Here is a 7,292-nt window from a genome sequence, read left to right on the forward strand (position 1 = left end):
CCAGCACCACCGGTGCCGCCGGGGGCGCCCGGCCTCGACGCCGGAGGACACCGGGTGGCTCCTGCCGGGCGGTGCTTGACGGCCGAGCGAGGCTTTACCCGGCTTCTCGCCCGGGGAGAAGTGGCGGGCGCAGGTGCGTCCCTGCTCTTCCCGCCGAGCCACCGGGCTTGGGGAAGACGGGGACAAACCGGCGGCCGTGCGAGCGGAACGGGAGGTGTGACTGAGCATCCCGGGACTCTCGGGCACGAGCTTTGTGAGCCGGTGTCCTCGTCCGTGGCTCACTGGCTTGTCTCCCGGTGTCGCTTACAGTACAGTCTTGGTTCGGTGCTCCGGCAAAGGGAGGCTGCGAGGCTTTGGAGGGCCGGTCTCTGTGAAGCTGTCCTGAGTACACTTTGGATGAACTGCCAGATGGGAGGTTACAAGTTGACTTGTCAAAAAGAGTGATTCAGAGTGGCAACGCGGGAAGCCTGGGTTTGCTGTTTGGCTGTTTAGGTGGACAAGTTATTTGAACTGAGTATTTTTAACTTGGCTTTTAAGGAGGGGACATAGCAGTCCTCTGTAAAAATCAAATCTGCAACTTTGAGTAACAGCTGATTGGCTTGCAGAGCGATGGCAGATGTAGCCAGGCCTCTTCAAATCCAGATCTAAGGCATGCTATAGAGTTCATGTGTGCTTATAAAGCTGCACAAATAAATGCAGCAATGGACGCTGTGATACATGAAAAAATGATTGGTCTTGCGAAAGTTATTTAGTCAGAGTTGCTAGTGCGGAGCAGGGAGGCCGTCTTCTGTGAGAGGCCGGGAAGTCCCTGAAGAAATGGAAGGGTGAGCCCAGTGTCGGGCTGGAGCATGTTTTCTCTGACTCAGAGAAACAGTCTGGGCATGGTCTGGACGGATCTGTGCCTTGTCATGGGGTGGCATCTGCTACCTGGAGCAGTGGCATGGACAAAACTGTTCTCAGAATGAAACTTTGTTGAAAACCTTGTAGGAAGATATTTGGCCAGCAATAGTTAGAGGGTTCCTTTGCACCCACTAGCCTGGGGGCTGCTCCTGCAGTCATTAACTATGCTTTCTGTTGTGCCTTAGGAACAGCTTGTGTTACGATTTCAGTAATTTGGATTAGGTCAAGATTATTATTACCTTTTTTTAAGATACTTAGCTAAGCAAGCTTGTAGAGGGCTAGCTGTAACTGGGATGATGATTCCTGTTTCCACAGTGATTAAGTAAGATGTGCTATGGAAAAAAGGCCCAAATTCTTTTAACTTAGTGTCTTGACAGGAGGCGTGCTGAGAGGGGAAGGAGGTGTTTTGTATCTTGTCTGGTTTGTAGATGGACAGATGATTGCAGTCATCCAAGGCTATTGTTATTTTTACAGGATCTATATTGATCAAGGACTAGACCAGTTTTATGTGGGTCTGACTCTGCTGTCTCCCACTGAAGCTAATTGAATTCTTGATAGACACAGCTTGAGTCTCTTTGTATTGTATAACATATGAATAATTATTCATCAAGGTTAAGCTGCACTTGAAAACTAGCTAGTTAAGTCATTAAAAAAAAAATCCCCAAACCCAACAACTTAATTTTAGTGGAGCTGAAAGCCGATAGTCTATTTGCTGCTGTTGCAGTATTTTGAATAAAGCAGCTGAACAGAACTGCATCTTTAGGGTGCACCTCAAGTACCTGTGATATGCTGAACTACAAGGGGCACATCTTTAACAGCTCTTTGAGTTCTGGTGTGTGAGTGCACGGCAAAAATTTTTTATAAAGTGTATTTAACCAGTCTGCTTGGCAAATCTTTTCCTTGTACATTTCGCTTGTGTTTCAACTCTGCAAACTAAATGCAAAATAAAGAGAGGGGATGGACTGAAGTTGCTTAGCAGTGGATGATTTGTCTCATTCTCATGGAAGATGGTGAAAGTGATGTAATGATTTTCAGTTAAATTGGGTGGACTGCCAATGGAATACCAGTGTGTTTCTAGCAGATATCTGGCAGGCCTTAGTGGCCTGTTTGTTCTCTTCTGTGTTGCAATTGAGTACTTCTGTGTTGGTGTTCATGTAGGGTTCTTCTCTGTGCTATCTCTGAAACTGGAGAAAAATTAACTTAGTTATGGGTTTTTTATTAATAGCTCATAATTCAGCTTTAAAGCACCTTTGTTTGGATTGCAGTACTTTAATCCAGCAATAATGCAATTCTAAATTTAAAAGTATCCCATCTGATTCAAGATCCATTGAAATCTTTATAAAGATTTATGTGTTGAGTTTAATGCTGCTGAACTCCACACCTTTGATGCTTGCACCTGAGATGTGTCATCTCTATTGCAGGGAGCAATAGGCCGTTCATGTGTTGCGTTTTGGACACCTGACTTAAAATGTGAATCTAAAATTCTACTGCCATCTCGTCTTTTTAGTTTTTTGTTTTTTAACATAGTTACAATCTGTGCAGCCAAAACTCTAATTAAAATTTATCTTTGTGTCATTAAGTGGTATTATTGGGCTTTTATTTTTTCTATGCTGATTTCAAGCACCCCCCTAGTTTCTTGTAGTACTTATTTAGGACTCCTTTCTTAGTTTTATGACTCTTTGAAAAGACTGTTCAGACTAATTCAGGTATTGCTACACACCTAAGAACTTTCTTGGTTGTGCTGCTGTTGATAGGATCAGTCCTTAGGTTTTTGTTTTGCTTTGGTCTGAGGGTACCCAGATTAAAGGCAGAATTTTGTCTGGTAAAATGATATTTTGCATTGTAAATAAGCATACTGCTGATGATTTAAGTTTTAATTGGACGACAAAGGTGTCTGCTAATCTGAGTAAAAATTCACTTGAGCAGTAGGAGGAACTTAATCCAGACAGAACCAGCTCCTGTTAGTGTGTCTTTTTGGTAGAGTTCAGTTGAAATCGGGAAACGAACGGTAGGTTTTTATCATTACAGTCAAAAACCTTAACAGCTCTAGTGGCATTATTCAGGCTCAAACTGCTGAGATTTCCAGTGAGTTTTTGAACTCCTCAGCATTTTTGAAAAATCGGAGCAGAGTCCTTGTCCTGAAGAGCTCTTTGCTCCCCGCTGCCCGTGGTGCTGCTCACCCCTCCCGCAGGGCTGTCAGTGGCTCTGGGGAGCTGGGGCTGTGTGTCCCCAGCCATGGGCTGGGACCCTCCCCGAGGTGTGGGGCACCGCTTCCATGCTGGTACTACTCTAGTAAAATGTGAGTTTATATCAATGCTGTAAATCCATTTTATTAGCACAGCTGCCATTTCTAACACTTCTGCTTCTGATTTATGGTGGTGAGAAGGCTCGGTGGGAAGTGGGACAACTGCTATAGCTTTCTTGCTAGATGAGTAAATATTGCACCTCTGTTAGTCTCCAGCCTTTTCATCCAGTGACATCCTCGCTCCCTGTTAGAATTTTCACACACTCGGTCCAAACCTCACTTGTCTTTCACACAGCTTTGGAAACATGAAGCACGTAACAGTGATCCCCAGGTAAAACCCTGACGTTCAGTTGTGGCCGCAGTTGCAGAGCAGCTCTGCTTTTCCTTGCCTTGGCTCCCTTGGCACAGGGAGGCTGTTTGGGCATAATTGTGATAGGTGAGTGGTCAGCCCCCAGGCACATCTGAGCTTTCACAGTTTTGTTGTGAGCAGATCTGGAGAACCAGGGTATGTAAGCCACTTTTTGTGTACATGGCATAGGTGAAAAAGTGATGAAATAGATCTTCGTTGTTCTGTGGGCTAAGCTGTTTTTCTGGTATCAAGGTGTTCTAATGAACTTGTTTCTACGCCTAGTGAATGAAGGTTTATCAACATCTAGTGAGTAGCTGCAATTTAGACCAGGGGAAAAAAAATAAGGATAAAAGAAAAATCCTTTTGCTAGTAAAATGTATGTCATCTAAATAAATGGTTTAAATGGTTTAACTGTATGTATAGAATTTTTCTTGTAAGGAGTCTCATCTCCATCAGGAGTTGTTAGTGTAACCGAGCTAATACACTTTCTGCAGTGTAGATTAGCCCTCTACTTTCTGGTTTTGCCTTAGTCCCAGATTAGCCCTGGCTGCGTTTAATGGAAAAGTTCAAATGTGACTGTGTGTTTTTGGCTGGAGTAACATTTTTAGTGGAGCATGACTATAAAGTTACAGTAATATATGTTCTTGCATGTTTTTTTACTTAGAAAGAAGGACTGAAACTGCAGCTGTAGTGAGTGCATTTTTAAAGCCCATGCAGTTGGGATATTCTGCAGAGAATGATACTGTAAGTGCAATAGCATTTATACTATGTTCACATTACTATGAAATATAATCTAAATGGTGACTTTAAGCTCATGAGATACTGAATAAACAGTTTTGAATAAATCGAGAGTTTGTCAGCATTGACTCAAGCTTAGTTAGGAAAATGTTAAAAAGTATTTGGGGGGCAATAATAATTGATGGTGACCATCATCTAGTAGTCATTGAACCAGTTTGGAAAATGTGTTTCGTGGAGCTCGAAGACAGACATAAATGGGCAAATGACTGAGCACTAACAGAGGGAAGCGGTGATACTGGTTGTAGCTGTGATGCCTTCAACAGCTCAAAATAGAAATAAGGGGGGGAAAAAAAGCTTGCTCTTGTTTTGTTTAATAAAGCTTAAAGAATCAGAGATGGGGGTGGTTGTTATGCTACATGTGTGGGGAGAGGGGATTTTTTTTGTTGTTCTGTTTCCCCGGTGTGATTAGGTCTGTCCAGTTCTTACTCTGTCAAAAACTGCGGAGGACCCAAAGCTGTTGGAATTGCTTAGTTTTCTGAGATTCAGCCACTGGGGTTTTATGTGTAGTACAGAGTATACAGGTGATGTCAAGAAGTATGTCACTGGCAGACACTCGGAGGATCGGGAGAAACAGGCTACCTCATACAGCCTATACCTCTGGCAAAATACTCTTCTAAAGCTAACAAAGGTCTCTGGTTTCTTCATGATTGTAAAGAATTACAGTCTCTTAATAAATCATTTTCTCAGCTGGGGCTATATACATTTCAAGACACTTTCCCCCCCCTAGATAGTTAAGACAGATAAGCTTGGTTTGTTTTATTTTTTTTCCCAAGACAACAAGTGGTTTTGATTTTTAAACCCCATGCGTATCACTTACTGTATCTGAGTACCTCAGACTCTGCATTTTTTTGGTAGTTGTCACACTAGTATCATAAACCAGCCTGTAGACAAGGATAATGAGGTGCTTGGCAGATGTTAAATGCCATCCAGTGAAGGAAGGTGGAACGTCACAGATCAGTAGTTTCCAGCCTGTAGGCTTTCCTTGGACAGTATCTTGATGATCTGGGGAAAGTGACTGAGAAAAGTAGACTGGCAAACTCAGTACACCAGTGCCTTTTGCAATTTCTAAATTGGTCTACGCATGACGGGTCCGTAAATTGGAAAAAGTTCACCATCACCATTATCACTACCAAGGACACCCATGGGTGTCTTCATGTCTGGTACATTCCTTTACAAGGCAACTTTGTTGCCAGTAAATAAACCAGTTAGGTGGGCACAAAGTATCTGGCTTATATTCTGCCATTATGAAACTTTGAGCTGAAGTTAGTTCAGTTCCTAGGTCTAAGGCAGGATGGGGTAGGAGAGACTCTTGCATGTTTGAGTGTTGTATTTTTGTTTCAGGCAGGTGCTAGAATTTGGTGAGAATGTCATCCTTCTCACAGAAGCTTAGACGTGCTGGCTGGACTGAATATACATTATTTTTGCAGAGGTAGAGGTGTCATGTATATGCGGTTGCTCATCCAGCCAGCAAGACACTACCACTGAGACCAGGGACTGGCTCTGCAGCCAGCAGAGCTGTTACCCCACAAAAATGGGGCTGGAAGTCAGGAGTCCTGACTCTCAGTGTTCTTTGCTGTTTTACGAATAGCTAGTCATATGACAACTTTCTAGCAGATCTGGAAAGAAAATAATCTATGAATTGTCCTTTACCTCAGCTGGTGGAAAAAAGCACAGATAGAAGCAGTCTGTGCAGCGGGGATCTTTATAAAGGATGGTCTAACAGAGATTCCATATGAACAGAATTTTGCCAGTCTTAATTTTGTTAAAAAGGTTAAAATGTTAGCGTTCCGGATACACTAGGATGCCTGTCTGGTTTTCCTTGTATATTCTGTATTTATTGCTGTTGCACCTTTATTTCTCCCCCCACCCCGGGTGACCCTTACTGGTCACACAAACTGTAGTGAAGATGGTTCTTTTCAGTTACGCTATGAAGGCGTGTGGTGGATAAGGCAGATGAAGATGGGTGTGTTCTCATGGCTCAGGCAGTTTTGTCTCACTTCTGGCACTGGAGTCTCATTTTGCCTCTGCCATAGAACTTCCTCCTGCTCAGGCCACACATACACTTGCTCAGGGTCCCCCGAGATCTCCAGGCTCAAGGAGAAACAAGGATTGCAGGTGGGGAGAGATTCCTGAGTGCTGCCTGGTCACAGGAGGGCTCTGTGTCTGTGTGAATTGCACTGTGAAAGCTCACAGTAGGTTCTTGACACACCCAACTTCCCAGGTTGGTCTTGGTTCCCTCTCCATGTGTAATATAGGAACAATAGTCCCATTTTGTAAGAGATTGCAGGATTAGTTGTTAGAAAAAACAAACAAACAACAAACCCCTCATACTTTGATACAGCTGGCACTGGGTACAGTGTGAAAAAGATGGATACAAAGTTTTAAGGTACAGTTAAGGCTTCACTGAAGCTGCAGAACTGCAAATAGCCCCTCAGCACAGTAAATGGCACTGCGGGCTTGGCAGGAAGAGAGTGTGATTTTTACAGCTATGATTTTATGTACTGATACAAACTGATTTAAGGTTTCAAAAGTAACCATGATCTCATTTTGAGTGTTTGACTTGGTAACTCTTAAATACAGAGCGCTTGAGATAATCAAGCCTAGGCATTTCATGCTTTTAAAGAACATATAGGAGTCCTAAAATTACTTTTCCTGATAAATGAAATTGGCCTGCAAATTTACATTTTGGCAATTTAGCTAGAATACTGAAACATTAAATGTGAGATAAATGGGTGCTTATGTTCTTGAGTGTAAGTATTACGCTCATATGAGGGGGAAAAAGCCTATATGTCTAAGGGGTGAAAAATGTTTGCTAGAAAAATTGCAATTAAAATGTAACCTAACTCTCTGTTGCTGGAATTAAGTGGTGCTTGGTAAATTTTTCTACTGCATAAAGGATCTAATGTACTATTTGTATTACATAATAACCGTGTGTAAGTCAGGAGGTGGGAGCTGAGGAGCCATTCCACAAGGTACTATCAGACTTAGTCACCAAGCTGT

The sequence above is a fragment of the Patagioenas fasciata genome, chromosome 3 (genome assembly GCF_037038585.1).
Source record: "Patagioenas fasciata isolate bPatFas1 chromosome 3, bPatFas1.hap1, whole genome shotgun sequence".
In the NCBI taxonomy this organism is placed as follows: Eukaryota; Metazoa; Chordata; class Aves; order Columbiformes; family Columbidae; genus Patagioenas; species Patagioenas fasciata.